This window comes from Physeter macrocephalus, chromosome 9 (genome assembly GCF_002837175.3).
Source record: "Physeter macrocephalus isolate SW-GA chromosome 9, ASM283717v5, whole genome shotgun sequence".
In the NCBI taxonomy this organism is placed as follows: domain Eukaryota; kingdom Metazoa; phylum Chordata; class Mammalia; order Artiodactyla; family Physeteridae; genus Physeter; species Physeter macrocephalus.
In genome coordinates, this window is record NC_041222.1 from 104,773,147 (window position 1) to 104,790,710 (window position 17,564).

At 39.8% G+C, this 17,564-nt stretch overlaps 1 non-coding gene across 1 annotated transcript; it reads left to right on the plus strand.

Annotated features, from left to right (window-relative positions):
- Positions 1-15,091: 15,091 nt before the first annotated feature.
- Positions 15,092-15,163, plus strand: TRNAE-UUC (transfer RNA glutamic acid (anticodon UUC)). Its single transcript has one exon. It is a non-coding gene; the product is annotated as a tRNA-Glu (tRNA).
- Positions 15,164-17,564: the final 2,401 nt, after the last annotated feature.

The following is a 17,564-nucleotide window of genomic DNA, read 5'->3' on the forward strand; positions in this document are numbered from 1 at the left end:
ATTGTAGAGTGTGGCTTTCGTTGTGTTCTAATGGCCCAAGTGCCACAGATAAGAATGCTATTCATCTTGCCTTTCTTGTTCGTTTGAGCCTCTCCATTATGTATATCCTGGACCTGGTGAGGCAACAGGTTAGGAGTGAAAGAAAAGGGCACACAATACAGCATATCCTTATGGGGGCTAGATGGGCAGTGCTATATAATGACAGGTGGGAGCTGCTATCTGTTAGAACCCTACAGTGTTACCTGCAAAATAGTTATGACCACAGACCACAGAGAATACAGACTTGACTGGAAGGTTGTCCGTAGTCACCACCCCGGTTATTTCTAATATGGAAAAAGTTGCTTCGGTTGGGAAAGGATGGAATATATGACTGTAATCCTAATTTACATACAGTGTAAAAATATGACTTTATTTGTTAACAAAGAGTTTTAAGTTCTCTTACTTGGAAACCTGATTTCTGCATACCATGATCCCAGGATGACAAAATATTTTTGGAAGCTGAGATGAAGTCTTGAATTGATGCAATACCTATGGAAACCAATTGAAATGCATGTAGCTTTAGGAAGATGATACAATCAAATGCCTCCAATAGATAGAAAGATTCAGTAAATGTGGATAAGAGGGGATAAGCAGTAATTCAGCTGATTAGAGAATATCAGTACACCTATGAAGAAATATAAATAACAGTTCACGTGTTTTATAGAGGAAATTCCTGCTCCCCTTTGGAAAACAAATTCTGGTGATCACCATTGTGTTATGCCATTATAGGAAGGATGCTCCCAGATGGAAAAAAAGAAGGAATGTGATCCAACTTAATCTCATTGACAACATCATAAAGGAACCTAAGGACTAGTAGTCTGAGGATGTTTGCCAGGAGGAGGGTCCTTATTTATGGAAGACCCTTTTTTTTTTTTTTTTTTGGCTGCGCTGTGTGGCTTTTAGCTCGTGGGATCTTAGTTCCCTCCTAAGAGGGTATATCTGATGAAAGATTGTGGCGAGTAAATAAACCCCAAATCTATAGTTTATTTGGCTTAACCCCTTGAAAAATGTCAAAAATGCTGCGGTGTAAAATGGAGATATTCATGAGATAATCATTCTCCACTAGGTGAGGTGAAGCCATATGCCATGTACCTTAATAGAAGCATTGTCTATTTGAGGTAAGCAAGCCCTTTCTGTTGTGGGAATGAAGAACCTGAAACCCAAACGTAATGTCTCAGATCACTTTCTGCTCTTGTGAGCCTGCCTATGGCCGTGTGCACCTGGGAAATTAGTTGCAAAGCTTGAGTGATGGATGAGATCTCTGATCACATGAATCTGGCTGTACAATCATATTGCTATGGATTGGGTTGTATCCCTGCCCCCCAAAATCCACATACTGAAGCCCTAACCCCCAGTGTGGGTGTTTGGGGATGAAGCTTTTGGAGGCAATAAGGGTTAGGATGAGCTCCTTGGAATCAGTGGTCCTGTAGGAAAAGACACCATAGAGTTTGCTCTCTCTCTTCCTGCCTTGTGAGGTCACAGCAAAAAGGCAGCTTTCTACAAGCCAGGAAGATAACGCTCACAGGGAACTAAGTCTTCTGGTACCTTGATCTTGGGCTTCCTAGTCTCCAGAACCCTGAGAAAATAAATTTCTGTCTTTAAGCCACCCAGTCTAGGGTATTTTGTTTCGGGAGTTGGAGCTGACCAAGACGTTTATCTTTTGTTATCTCAGTAACGCTGAAATCTGTGGATCCTTGATCAGTTCATGAAAATTCTTAGCCTTTGTGTGTTTCTTACACTCCTTTCTGATTTATCTTGTTTCTGCACCATTTTTCTCCCCATAGCACCGTACAGCAGTGTGCAGGCAGCATCTGACCTATCATTAAGTTCACTACTTTATTTTTTCAGCAATGTCTAATATGCTGTTAACCATTTCTACTGATTACTTAACTTCAGTTACTGTAATTTTCATTTTAGAATTTTAATTTGCTCTTTTTATTGTATCTAGTTTCTTGCTGAAATTTTAAATCTTATTTAATTCCTTCAACATATTAATCATACTTATATAAAATTTCACATATCATAGAACCCGTATCTACATGTCATGTTGCTATGTGTATTGTCTGTTTTTCTCTCAGTTCCCAATAAACTGTTATCTTTTTATGTGCTTAGTTACATTTAATTGAGTGCTGACATTATATTTAAAAGAAATAAGGATTAATTTGAGGCTCCGGATGTTTCCCTTTGCTTCTGGCAGGAACAAATCTAGGAAAGATCAATTTAATTGAATCAGGAAATGAAATCATATGAATGTTGTTATTTGAGGTCATATTACTCTGAGGATATCTTAGTATGCATAAGCTGCTGAAACAAAATACCATAGACTTGGTGGCTTAAACAAGAGAGATTTATTTCTCATAGTTCTAGAGGCTGAGAAGTCCACCATAAAAGTGCCAGAAGATTTGGTCTTGGGTGAGGGCCCTCTTCCTGGCTTGCAGATGGTGCCTTCTTGCCATGTGCTCACACGACCGCTTCTTTACATGCATGCAGAGAGAGGTGGCGGGGAGAAAGAGAGAGAAAGCTCTATGAGGGCACTGAACCCATCTACAGGGTCCCATCCTCATGACCTCATTTAAACTTATCTCCCCAAAGGCCATTCTCCAAATACCATCATGTTGGGAGTTAGGGCTCTAGCATATGAATTTTGCGAGGACACAATTCAGCCGATAGCATAGCTCCTCAGTTTTCTCATCAAAACCCTGTGTTCCTTACTAAGCTTTCTAACTTCTTACAGTTTCTAAAAGTTAATGTTTGCCCCCTCAGCTCAGCCTCTCCTTTTCCCAACTGTGTTTTTTGCCTCATAAAATATGGACTTGAGGAGAAAACTGAACCACCGTCAGGTTCATATGTCCTAGCTTCTCTTATCTTTGTCTTTTTCCTAAGAATGCCCTGGGCACTGAATTCCTGTGCAGTCAGCAGTGTGTTGGGGCATGCTGGGGAGAGCTTCAGTTTTGTAGTGTAATCAGCTTAGACATTTGCCAGATACTACAGTACTTCATTTTGCTCCCCATGAATCACGTCATTATTCTGCTTTCAACAGTGCTGACCCCAACTCTATGAGGTGGGATGGGTGTCATTCCCATATTGCAGGTGATGAGCCCGTGACTTAGAAATTTGAAATAATTTTCCCAAAGTTGCATGTCATGAAACCACAAATTTAGTTCTGTCAGACTTCCCTACTTGAGCCTCACACTGAACTAAAACATAAAGATGCAATGAATTATACATAAAATCAATATACTATACTGAGCCTTAACTCACTATCATATTTTATAGAGGTTTTCCTGATTTCAGCAATAACTTTGAAAGTCTCACCAACAAGAAAATTATTTAAATTCATGTGTTATAAATATGCCCCTCAAAAATTTATTCTTTATATTGGCATTACCAATCATTAAAATTCTGAGTTTACATGAAATAACCTTCTGATTTCCTTATCATGCACTATTTTCAGTACCAATAATGAAAACTGAGAACTTGGAAAAACCAAAGCTACTGAAATCTTAGTCTTATTAACACCTAATTTAGATTTTTCTCGTCTCCATTTCCTTTGAGGTTTTTTTTTTTTTTTGGAATTTTCTTTTTCATTCTTGCTCCCAACTTCCCTAAACCTGTTTTTAAATTAAACTTTAAAAAATTATCCTGTCATCAGTTAAAATCCTTTTTAATCTCATACTCACTATGACAAGAAAGTAAAGTGTTTTATGAACTAATAAATGATTAATGAGACATGCCTGAAAGAATGTTTGTCGCTCAAAAGCATAATAGATCTAGAAGCAAAACTTAGGCATGAATGAATCAACACTGATATATGCTTAGGATAAACAGCCATTTATTTGCTTTGAAAAACAGTTTACTGCACTTAATACTTCTGAAATAGCATATTCTACTCTGCAAATGATACAAATGTTATCAATGTGCTAAAGTATTAAAACTTCTAGCATTGTAAATAGACTTGTAAATTCAAACAGAAGCAGAAGCATTTGGTTGTAGTTTTTAATGCACATAGGAATTAAATTTTTCTCTAAGAAAATACAAATCTGTTTTCTACTTGTTACCCAACCAAATGAAATTTTGTAGTAGGTGTGAAGTGCATTCACTAAGTCCACTAAGACCAGCTGGAAGACATTTTCTCATTTGGCCCAAGAAACTTACTGTTCACTGTGCCTGCTCTTAAATGCTGAAGAGCCGATATTGACAGCTTGTATGTACCATGCAGAGTACAGGCAAAGCATATCTCAGGAATGTCAGATGGCAACGATATGATAGTACCATGAGGAATTTACCAGAAAAGAAATTTTAAAATGCAAACTGGTAATTTTTGATGCCTGGGAATGCTTAAATCATGTCCAGTTGCTGTTGGTCTAATATAAATGTTCATTCCTTGATACCACTATTTCCACAGTCTTTCTGTGGCAAAGATACATTCCCCTCCCCCTTGCCCAAAAACGTTATTTCTTTTCATAACCAAACATGTTACAGACCTTACGAAATATATTGTTATATGGCCTCAAACAAAAATATGTATTATTTGTCTTGAATTTCCCCACAATGCCATTTCCCTTTTTTAAAAAACAAATAGCTTATATGTTGATGCTATAATTGCTGTTTCATGTCTGATCCTGTTGAGAAAACAAAACAGAATAAATAAGAGACTGATGCTTTCTTCCTTCTAATGAACACTTTTTTACAGCAGTAAATAGAAGTAAGATTTCCGAACACTTCATTTTCCAAGCGTATTAAAATTAACAAGTTATTATATAACAGAGCTATTAAGTAAAAGAAATGCATTTAATCAGTAATAGGGCTCCCACTTTCATTAATCAATTAACGCTCTCTTGAATACAGCTGTTTTTGACTCCTTAGTATCTTCTGTTTTCAATACTTTATTAACAAACTTATATTAGGAAGCAAAGGAAAGTATAATTACTTATCTCTACATTCATTTGGGGTAATTATTAATAATTCGTTATTTTTATTCATGATGAACAGATTTTAAAACTAAAATCAAAACTTTCAAACTTACAATTTTGACTTATTCTACTTTATTCAAATGCAAAATGAAAGGGAAGTAGTCTCAGGATCAACTAATTAAGACCTAAGAACACTTGGGAAAAATGACATTCACTGCAAACATATTTCAAACATTTGTAATCATTCCATTGGGCTTTTTAGATAAATAGAAATAAATTAAGAGTCACACTAATGGGGAATGAAGTTCTCCAGCTGCACGATAGGCATATGATTTAATAGGAATGAAATGATTTTTGTTTTGTATTGTATCTCAGCCTGAACTGAAAGACCTAATTAAAGAATAAGGAGTCATGCATGACACTGAGTTGTTTTTTTTTTTTTAATTTTATTTATTTATTTTGGGCTGCGTTGGGTCTTTGTTGCTGCGCACGGGCTTTCTCTAGTTGCGGCGAGCGGGGGCTTCTCTTGTTGCTGAGCACGGGCTCTAGGCGCACGTGCTTCAGTAGTTGTGGCTCACAGGCTTAGTTGCTCCGCTGCAGGCATGTGAGATCTTCCCAGACCAGGGTTCGAACCCATGTACCCTGCATTGGCAGGTGGATTCTTAACCACTGCACCACCAGGGAAGCCTCGCTGAAAGAGTTTTGTTTGTGATAAGTTCATCTAACTCATAGATTCAACTGAATCTAATAGAGATCATGAAAGATTTTATAAATTAATATAATCTGTGAGGCATATAATAGTTCTTTAATGATTTATAATAAATATGAACCATTAGGATACCTGAGCAGGAAACTTCAAAAAATGATCAAAAGTGGTACTCAGTTTATGGTTAACATATCGAGAGATAATGTGAAAAAGTATGCTGTATAGCTATTTCTTAAAATACAAGAGATGGTTTGTGAATGGAAGTTTATACACTTTTGTTTTAAAGTTTAGAAAGTCAAAATAAACTACATAGAAAAAACAGTGGAATGAAATGTAACTGTCCATGTGTCCCCCAAATATTCATATCCACCTGGAAATTGTGGATGTGACTTTATTTGGAAACAGTCTTTACAGATGTAACTAGTTAAGATGAGGTCATACTGGAGCAGGGCAGGACCTAAATCAGTATGACTGGTGTCCTTCTAAGAAGATGAGGAGAGACAGACACAGAGACACACACAGGCGGAATGCAGTGTGCTGATGGATGCAGAGATGGGTGTGATGCATCTCCAAACCAAAGCGCCAAGGATTGCCAGCCTCTGCCAGAAGCTAGGAGAGAGGCGAGGAATAGATTCTCCCTTAGGGCTCCTGGAAGGAACCACGCCTGCTGACACCTTGATCTCAGACTTCCAGCCTCCAGATCTGTGAGACAATAAATTGCTGTTGTCTTAAGCCACCCAGTCTATGACCACTTGTTAGGGCAGCCAGAAGAATACTAATGCAGCCCATCTACATGGAATAACTGGATTTTAGGTGGATCAGGCTCAGGTGGAACGTGGGCCACAGAAGCAGGTTCTGCCTTTCTCTGTGTTGGCTTTATTTTCAAGAAAATGGTGACCAGAACCTCTCAGCTCATATTAGCCTTTAGTTAGCAACCCAAGAAAAGAGTGAAAGTTCCCTTCCTAATGGCACCAGATAAAAAGACTCCAGATAAGGACCGCTTGCCTGACTCAGTTCAAATGCACTTAAAATAGTCAAGATGGCCAAAGGAGGGATTGCCCTGGTGATCCAGTGGTTAAGACTCCACTCTTCCACTGCAGGGGCCACGGGTTTGGGTCCTGGTCTGGGAACTAAGATCCCACATGCCATGCAGCACGGCCAAAAATAAATAAATAAATAAAAAAGATGGCCAAAGCATAAAGAATTCTAACTGCAGAAGGTCTGAGGCACATTTTATTTTATTTATTTATTTATTTATTTTTTTTTTTTTTTTTGTGGTACGCGGTCCTCTCACTGTTGTGGCCTCTCCCGTTGAGAAGCAGGTTCTGCCTTTCTCTGTGTTGGCTTTATTTTCAAGAAAATGGTGACCAGAACCTCTCAGCTCATATTAGCCTTTAGTTAGCAACCCAAGAAAAGAGTGAAAGTTCCCTTCCTAATGGCACCAGATAAAAAGACTCCAGATAAGGACCGCTTGCCTGACTCAGTTCAAATGCACTTAAAATAGTCAAGATGGCCAAAGGAGGGATTGCCCTGGTGATCCAGTGGTTAAGACTCCACTCTTCCACTGCAGGGGCCACGGGTTTGGGTCCTGGTCTGGGAACTAAGATCCCACATGCCATGCAGCACGGCCAAAAATAAATAAATAAATAAAAAAGATGGCCAAAGCATAAAGAATTCTAACTGCAGAAGGTCTGAGGCACATTTTATTTTATTTATTTATTTATTTATTTATTTATTTATTTTGTGGTATGCGGTCCTCTCACTGTTGTGGCCTCTCCCGTTGCGGGGCACAGGCTCCGGACGCACAGGCTCCGGACGCGCAGGCTCAGCGGCCATGGCTCACGGGCCCCGCCGCTCCGCCGCACGTGGGATCCTCCCAGGCCGAGTCCCCTGCGTCGGCAGGCGGACTCTCAACCACTGCGCCACCAGGGAAGCCCCTGAGGCACATATTAAATTCTACAGTCTGGTGCTGCATTAGAGAAGAAAGGTGATTACCCTTAAAAAACTTATGCAAAATAGAATCCTCTTACCCCTGCTAAAATATTAGCAGATATTCACACTGTAAAAATGCTGGACACTGATATTATATTGGAAATTTTCTAATGTAATAGGATTATTGAAACACAAATGATTTATGCTCATTTGAACTCTTGAAGAAAGTTACAGAGAATTATTATTTCCTATTAAGCAAACTCAAACATGTCCTCATAATAAGAGGATTAATTTCAGTCTCTGTAGAAAACTAGGGGAATTTACAGTTAAAAATAAATCAGGTGAAGAGAGAGCTAAAATCTCATCACTTTTTCTCATCTGATACTTTTTTTATAGAGATATATTCTGTGGAACACTTTACCTATCTACTCCTTGCAAAAATATTTCCACCATTGTTTAGATCACAGATCACAAATTTAAATGATCACAAAAAATAGAAGTAACTAAAATGTATGTAATATATTTAAAATGTTCTTTGGATATTAGAGACAAGAACACACATATATACCCATACATATGTAAAAACATGGTCAGCACTTTTGAGTTTTAAAGGAAATAGATGCACAACAATTTTACTGGAAATTTCCCGTTTTAAAGGTTTATAGATAATTCTAATAGAAAATTCTTATAGATATTTCAAAGTCCTTCTTTTCTCCATCATTTTACAAATTCTGTTCCATATGTTTATATGCTGTTTGCATTTACATATCTTATTTGTAATATATTCCTATTTGCACATTTAAACTACAATATAGTGAAACATAAATGTGTATTTGTATATACAAATTAAAATATCAAGCATATATTAATTTAGTGAAAGATTAATTTTTGTATAAATTTATATGATTACTAGGATAAATGAGTGATCAATAACTTCATTTTTTTCACCAAATAAAATACTGTGATCACTGTTGCTTAGTGGAAGAAAAAATTGTGAGCTGAATCTCAAAAGGTAGATCAATGATAAGTGTATCTTGACATTCGTGAGAAGACCTCGGCATCAAAGTGGGTATAGGGACAGAATAAGAATGTAAAGAGGGCTTCTCTGGTGGCGCAGTGGTTGTGAGTCCACCTGCCGATGCAGGCGACGCGGGTTCATGCCCCGATCCGGGAAGATCCCACATGCCATGGAGCGGCTGGGCCCGCGAGCCATGACCGCTGAGCCTGCACGTCCGGAGCCTGTGCTCCGCAACGGGAGAGGCCACAACAGTGAGAGGCCCGCGTACCGCAAAAGTTAAAAAAATATATATGTAAATATTATTATGAGTATATAATACTTATATATGCTATATATGATATATTGACTAATATTTCTCTCTATTTTTTATTTATTATATATACATGGAGAAAGAGAAAGGAAGGAAGAAAATATACGTATATGTCATATGTATAATTATATATATATATATATATATATGTTGTCACAAATGGCTGGATTTCCTTCTTTCTCCTGGCTGAATAATATTACACACACACAGTGAAATACTATTCAGCCTCGTGAATAAAGAAGGAAATCCTGCCGTTTAAGGACATGTACTAAATGAACTAAGTCAGAATAAGACAGGTGCTGTATAATCTCACATATATGTGGAATCTAAAAAAAAAAAAAGCCCTACTCCTGGACACAGTGAGGAGAGCGGTGGCTGCCAGAGGCTGAGTCACGGGAAGAAATGAGAAGATGCTGGTCCCAAGGTACAAACTTTCAGTCATAAGAGGAATAAGTTCTGAGCATCTAATGTACAGCATGGGGACTCTGGTTAACAGTACTGTATTATATCCCTGAAAGTTGCTAAGAGAATAAATCTAAAACGTTCTTCCCATAACAACGACAAAAAAAATGGTAATTATGTGAGGTGAAGGATGTGATAACTAGCATTATTATGGGAAACATTTTGTGATAGATACACATATCAAATCATCACATCAAAACTACACCTTAAACTAGCACGATGCTATATGTCACATATATCTCAGTAAAACTGGGAGGGAAAAAAAACAGAGAAGGACAAGAAAAATGAGTGCTGGGCTTGAGGAAAATCAATTCTTAGGAAAGATTCTTTCTTAGGAAAATAAACCGAGGTAACTTTTCTTTGAAGTCTTTCCATCAGTGAAATACCTAGCATATTTCATTGCTTGGATGGATCATTTTTACACACCTTCTATTATGTGCTGATTTCTGTTTCCCCAAAATTCATATGCTGAAGTCCAGATTCACAGTAGCTCAGAGTGTTACTGTATTTGGAGACTGGGCCTTGAAAGAGGTTTTTAAGTCAGATGAGGTCATATGGGTGGGCTCTAATTGAATGTGACCCTGTCCTCATAAGAAGGGAGATTAAAATTCCTGCACTCTGGTTTTCCTACCCCACCCGTAGCTCTCAGCAGACCCCATCTCCCTGGGTCATAGACAGCGTTTCTTTCCACACTCCTGCCTCTCTCGGGGTGGGTGGCAGCTGCTGCCCCTCTAGGCATGGCCTGTGGGGAGGGGCCTCTCAGCATCCCCTGGAGCCTGCTCCAGACTCAGGCTAAGACGTCCCAGAGAGCCTGAGCCTCAGGTGTGAGAGTTTCTCTGAGGTGCTGCCCTTCTTTCTTTTTTTCTTTTTTGTTTTTTCTTTTTATTATTATTATTTTTTAACATCTTTATTGGAGTATAATTGCTTTACAATGGTGTGTTAGTTTCTGCTGTATAACAAAGTGAATCAGCTGTACGTACACATATATCCCCATATACAGCTTCCCTGTCACAGCAGCGTCACTTCCCAGGATGGAGCACATTTCCCGGCCTTCCTCCCGGGACAGACACCTTCAGCTGTGTATCAGATGGTCTGGAGTGTGAGTGGGTTTCAGGTCTGCCTACTAGCGGCCTCCAGTCAGTGCCTTTTATCCACCCAGAGCTTAGCGCTCAAGTGAAGATTCTCCAACCTTAAAACCTTGGCAAGCACTACAGCGTCTGCATCTCCAAGGGAGATGCTAATAAGTCCAGGATGCACGTTTGCATCCTTAGATCAAGTACTCTAGTAAAAAATGAATATGAGAGATAGTTAGAAACCCAGTGGAGGAATTAGGATAGGATACGACAGGGTAGAATAGAATAGAATAGAATAGAGTAGAATGTATAGGACTTCCCTGGCGGCCCAGTGGTTAAGACTCTGCGCTCCCAATGCAGGGGGCACGGGTTCAGTCCCTGGTCAGGGAGCTAAGATCACCACATGCCACATGGCATGGCCAAAAAAAAAAAAAAAACAACAAAGTTAGGAGACTCAAAAAAAAAAATAGAATGTATATGTATTTACTGTGTACATTATATATTTATATAATTACATATATGCACGTATTTACTATATACACACATGTGAACATATGTTTGTATATATTGTTTGCTTGTCCACCTCCCTGGCCTTGGATGCTCGGCTTGCCTCTATCCTAAGAACATAAACCCTGGCCATGGCCACCACAGCAAACCTCACATTCCTCTATCCTTGCTCAGAGGCCAGAGCTGGCTGCAGCGCTGTTCCCATTGTACGCGGTAAGGTTGGGACCTGAGCAACCCTAGTGAGCTTGTGAAACGTGACCGAGCCCACAGAAGCTCTGTCTTCTCCAACGCTGCTCAGAGAAGGCTGCATGACACCCACTGTAAGTGCAGCTGGGAGGTGAGCAGATTGCCCTTAGGGCATACTTTCAATGGTGAGAGACAGGATTCTTGATACATTTCTAGATAAATTGCTCTCTCTTCCTCCTAGATGCTCTGAACTCAGATAAAACGCTTCTTCTGCAATGTCCTTGCTGGGGGAACATAAGTAAATTAAAAAGGGTCTGTGTTTTTCCACAAACTGTGTCCAGCTTAGTAATTCATCTCCTTGTATTTGTTTCCTTTCTCACAATCTCACTTTCAGTTCCCTCCACTCTTGCTTTCTTGAAATGCGTCCCCTGATACATTAGCACATAATCTTTGCTTCGGTTCTGTTTTGCATGTTTTGGGCCAAGATGTGGACTGATAAAGTCATAGGGAAAGGACAGGAGTGGGAGGTCAGAGGCCAAGGAGGAGAGTGGTTTGAGGGTGAAGTGCTGGTCTAAATCCAACATGGCTACTGAGAAGCTGTGTAGCGAGTTACCACCAGGAGATCTGTCAGAGCCATTTCAATTCAGGGACAGTATCTATGGCTGTAAAATGAAACCAGCCATGACTGCAGACTGCTGTGCAGTGGACGCTCTTGATTTTCATTCAGCTCTGTTCACACACCCGAGATTGGAGAGTTAAAGTGTCCTCTTATTAAATGATCCCTCTGGTGTAAAATGTCCTTACCTTATAAGTGAACAATGATGCCTCGTTGAATTTCATTGTTTGGGCAAAAACCCAGTAGTGGTATTAGTGCGCCTAATTTGTTAGTGTAGACCCAAGAGATGTTACCTTAACTTGCTTTGAAGTGATTCCTACCTCAGGAACTTTGCATGACATAGGCCAATTATTTTCAGTTTGAATGGAAGCCTCTTCCAAAATAAAAATTGGTTGTTGACTAGATCAGTTACTGATCTAAATTTTTTAAATTAGCTATATTCCATTGTCAAAGTAATATTGAGAAACCAACTGTTAGCTGGATTTTTTAAACAAAATCTCTCAGTTGGCTATAAAACATGTTCACATTCCAGTCATCATATACTTTTGGCTATTTCTGTGCAATCAGAGAGAAAGAAAGCAGGAGTGGCTGTAAACCCTAGAGCAAACAATTCATCTCTGCATTGTAATTGAGAAAAGAATCACAGTGTAATCAAGGCTACATTATGAGACTCATTCAAAAGCTTGTGTATTTACCTATAGGACCCAGAAATACCAGCCAGGTATCAAAGCTCTGTATAATGGGGTGAAGTATTTACCACAGTGGGGTCCCAGTGAGTACACATGATGGGACATTCCTTTTCAAACCACCACTGCTCCTTTCAGAGTCCACACCCTCTCTTTCTGTTTTGGAAATTAGGAAGATTATGAATTCCTAAGCCACTGAAAGATGAAAGCTCCTACAGTTCACTTTTAATCAGGATCAGAAAATTTCAGAGCACAGATGACAAGCACAGTCAGTTCTGCTTAATGACGGAGGGGTGGTGTGCCAGGTGGGGGGTTAGTAAAGTGTATCCCTTCACCAGACAGAAGAAATAAAAACCTGTGAGCATCTTAGGTGGTGCCAGGAAGTCACTAGACTGACCAAAACCACAGACAGTTGACAGGCATTGGTTGGGCTTAGCTGTCTTTTGCCCTTCACACTTTTTTTCCCCACGTGGTCCACCTCGAAAAGAAATAACCCGTTCTTTCTCCATCCTCATAACCTTTACTAGAAACACTATCTCACAGAGCTTTCTTCCCATTTTTCAGACCAGATGACTCTCCTTTGTTGTCCGCAGAAATGGGCTAAATGGAATGATCCTCTATTCTCTATCTTATTATGGAAGGGACTAAATGGCCTCCTTTTGGGGAGGTTACTTTTTAATACTCACTACTCCTTTTTTCTCTCAACAAAACTCCTTATGCAAATGAAACGTGTAAGTCAGTGTGGAGTTTTGAACCTATTTTTAAAAGTTAGAAATCGGTAAGTTTCTTACAAAGTATAAACACATCTGCACTGTGATCCACCATGCCACTCCTAAGTACTTTTCCGTAACAAATACAAACATATGTACACAAAAAACATTGTATGAGAATGATCATCGCAGTTAATTCATATTATCCCTAAGCTGAAAACAGGTCAAATGCCCAGTACAAGGAAATGGATAAACACCCTGCAGCATAATGATACAATGGAACATTATTCAGTAGTAAAAGAAACAAGGTAGGGCTTCCCTGGTGGCGCAGTGGTTGCGCGTCCGCCTGCCGATGCAGGGGAACTGGGTTCGCGCCCCGGTCTGGGGGGATCCCGCGTGCCGCGGAGCGGCTGGGCCCGTGAGCCGTGGCCGCTGGGCCTGCGCGTCCGGAGCCTGTGCTCCGCAACGGGAGAGGCCACAACAGTGAGAGGCCCGCGTACCGCAGTAATGAGAATAAATGTCAGTGAGTAAGGAAGCCAAGCACAAATGATAGATAGATACATAGATAGATGAAGAGAGGGAAGGAAGGAAGGAAAGAAGGGAGGGAGGGAGGGAGGGAGGAAAGGAAGAGGGGAGGGAGGGAGGGAGGAAGGAAGGAAGGAAGGGCAAGAACATGCTAAGAAGGGCAAGAACATGCTAACTTACCAGTGGTGATAGAAGTTAAGTTGTTCCTTTGGGTGGAGGGGACAGTATTTACTGCTAAGAAGAGTGAGGGAGCTCTCCATGGTAATGGAAGTATTCTGTATCTTATTTCGGATAATGGCTTCATGGGTATATACAATTGCCAAAACTCACTGAACTGATCATTTGAGATCTGTACATTTTTGTACATTTTTTGTACATTAACTAGACTTCAGTTAAAAAGGAACATTAATTTTGTGTGTGTCTTTGAACATCTGGTATATCAATGTTGTTTCTCTTTTTGGAAAACATCAAATATACTTATTGACTACGCCTCTTCCTTCAACAGTACTTAAGTGGTTATGTTTGTTACACTCTAGTTATTGACTTTTAGAGCACTGTTTTTCTCACTAGGCTCTTTGCCATCCTGCCTGTTTTCTCCCTGCCCTGCTGAAGATAAAGGGGCTCTCATACTTAGACGTATTTCTTCAGAGCAGTAGTTTTTACACATCATGCAGCAGCGGCTGTGTCAATAATATTTTACAAGCTTTGCAAGTGTAGTAGAAGTGAACCTGTATACCAACTATTTCTTGACTCTTCAACTATGGTTAGGCTTATTCATGAGTTTCAAATATTTTAACTCAACTGGGAACCGCATAAACCTCTGGCTTATCATTAGATGTGTATCTTGCCTCAAAACATTAAGAATAGTCTAGCCCTGAGCCTTAAATTCTCTCCAGTTTAACAAAATGTCACCTCCATCTTTGCCACAGTAAACCCATCATTCCATCCTTCCCTAGCCCTGACAAATTAGGAGATAAAGCATACACTTTCTCTTTGAGAAACTAGCCCCTCTCCTGGGCACATATATCCTCTCTGCACAGGATGGAAGAGAGAACATTACCTTTGTTTTTTTTGTGTGTGTGTGGGGGGGTGGTTTAGTGATTTATTTATTTATTTATTTTAACATCTTTATTGGAGTATAATTTCTTTACAATGGTGTGTTAGTTTCTGCTGTATAACAAAGTGAATCAGCTATACATATAAATATATCCCCATATCCCCTCCCTCTTGCGTCTCCCCCCCTCCCACCCTCCCTATCCCACCCCTCTAGGTGGTCACAAAGCACCGAGCTGATCTCCCTGTGCTATGCGGCTGCTTCCCACTAGCTATCTGTTTTACATTTGGTAGTGTATATATGTCCATGCCACTCTCTCACTTCGTCCCAGCTTACCCTTCCGAAAGAGGGAATTCCCTGGTGGTCCAGTGGTTAGGACTTGGCACTTTCATTGCCGTGGCCCAGGTTCAATCCCTGGTCGGGGAACTAAGATCTCATAAGCTGTGCGGCACGCCAAAAAAAGGGGAAAAAAAAAGGAAAAAAAAAAAAGGAGAGTAGATTTTTTTTTCCAATATTTTTGTTTCTTTTGCCTGAAAGTTTACAGTATTATAGTTGTAAGTAGCTCCTTTTGATGTTAGTCCTGGGGGCTGTTTCAAAAATCCCATTTCTCCCCCCAAGCATGAGGCAGAAATGCACTGACATGACACACAGAAGCTGGTCACAGCTGTGTGACTGTCTTTGGCCCATGAAGGGATGTGAAATATTTCAGGCGTGGTCCTCTCTCTTCCTCTATCGTGGTGATGGGTGGTGTTCCCCACAGGGGCCATTGTATCAGCCTGTGTAACGGGAGGACAGTGGACCCGAGTAAAGCCAATAGGCAGTGTGATGAACACATGTCCTGAGTCAGAAGTAAGATACTGTTGCTTTATGCTCCTGCGGCTTTGAGTCTGTTGTTTGCACAGCATGCCCTAGAGACCATCCCAACTAATCAGAGTTCTTTAAGTGCTTCTCGTGTTCGTCTGACATCCTCCCATTGCCTTTCTTATCCTAATATTGCTGTAGATAATGTCAATAGTTAACCAGAATAATTCCTGCAAGTTTCCCCTCTGGTTAGCTCCATTCAGAGTTAAGTTTCTCAGTGCCTTACTTCTGTCAACCATCTTGAAGCAGTGATCAATATATAGCCTGGATTCCTGCCTGAACGTTAAGAAACAAGAAAGAAAATCAATGGCTGCATTCAGAATGCATCACGGGCCTGCAGTGGAAGGTCTGCATATTGGTTCCAGGGTCTCTCCTCCCCTCTGGGAAAAAGTCTTCCCAGCACATTAAGTAACGTCCCAATAAACTCCTGGGTCCTTTTGGGTGTCTCCCTTTGGACACTGCTGACATAATACTGAATTTCTTCCCCTCAGAGGCCAAAACCAATACTGTGGTGGAAGTTTCTGCGAATTCTGAATGCATAGTAAAATGATCACTTCCAAAGTGCCTGAGAAATGGTATGTGCTTATGCTCCCATGGCATATAAACCTCTTCTTCACCAGTGAAGCTACCAGACATGACTACCACTTCCTCTGGACTGTGGCCTTCAGTTTCTAAGGGCAGGAAGATAATGTAGATTATTCCACAAAGCTTATGGCTCTGAGTGTTTTTGCAGGAACCTGCCTGATTCTGCACCAAGAGTGGGCACAGGTTTGGAATGAACACATCCCCATGGGTCAAATAAAGCCTAAGGCTCTGATTACTTCTAAAGTTCTTTCACTTCCCACAGGACTTATGTCACCATATGTTTTTCTCAAAAGTGTTCTTCAAAGGAAGCAGTGCAATGCTCAGCCCACATTTTTTTTTAATAGTATGTCAGGAAGCTATTTTTTAATTGAAGTATAGTTGATTTACAATGTTGTGATAGTTTCGGATGTACAGCAAAGTAAGTCAGTTATACGTATTTTTTTTCAGACTTTTTTCCCTTATAGGTTATTACAAAATATTGAGTATAGTTCCCTGTGCTATACAGTAGGTCCTTGTTGGTTGTCTATTTTACACATAGTAGTGTGTATCTGCTAATCCCAAACTACTAATTTTTTCCTACCCCCCTTTCCCTTTGGTAACCATAAGTTTGTTTTCTATGTCTGTGGGTCTATTTTTGTTTTGTATATAAGTTCATCTGTATCATTTTTTAAGACTCCACATATTAGGGATATCATATAATATTTGTCTTTGTCTGGCTTACTTCACTTAGTATGATAATCTCTAGATCCATCCATGTTGTTTCAAATGGCATTATTTCATTCCTTTTTTATTTCTGAGTGATATTTCATTGTATATATATATATATATATATACCACATCTTTTCTATCTATTCATCTGTTGATGGACATTTAGGTTGTTTCCGTGTGTTGGCTATTGTAAATAGTGTTGCAGTGAACATTGGGGTGCATGTATCTTTTCAAATTATGGTTTCTCCAGATATATGACCAGGACTGGGATTGCAGGATCATATGATAGCTCTATTTTTGTTTTTTTTAGAAACCTCCATACTGTTCTCCATAGTGGCTGTACCAATGTAGAAGTGTAGGAGGGGTCTTTTTTCTCCAACCCTCTCCAGCATTTATGGTTTGTAGATTTTTTGATGATGGCCATCCTGACTAGTGTGAGGTGATACCTCATTGTAGTTTTGATTTGCGTTTCTCTAATGATTAGTGATGTTGAGCATCCTTTCATGTGTTTGTTGGCAATCTGTATATCTTCTTTGCAGAAATGTCTGTTTAGGTCTTCTGCCCATTTTTTGATTAGGTTGTTTGTTTTTCTGATGTTGAGCTGCATGAGCTGTTTATATGTTTTGGAAATTAAGCCCTTGTCGGTCACATCATTTGCAAATATTTTCTCCCA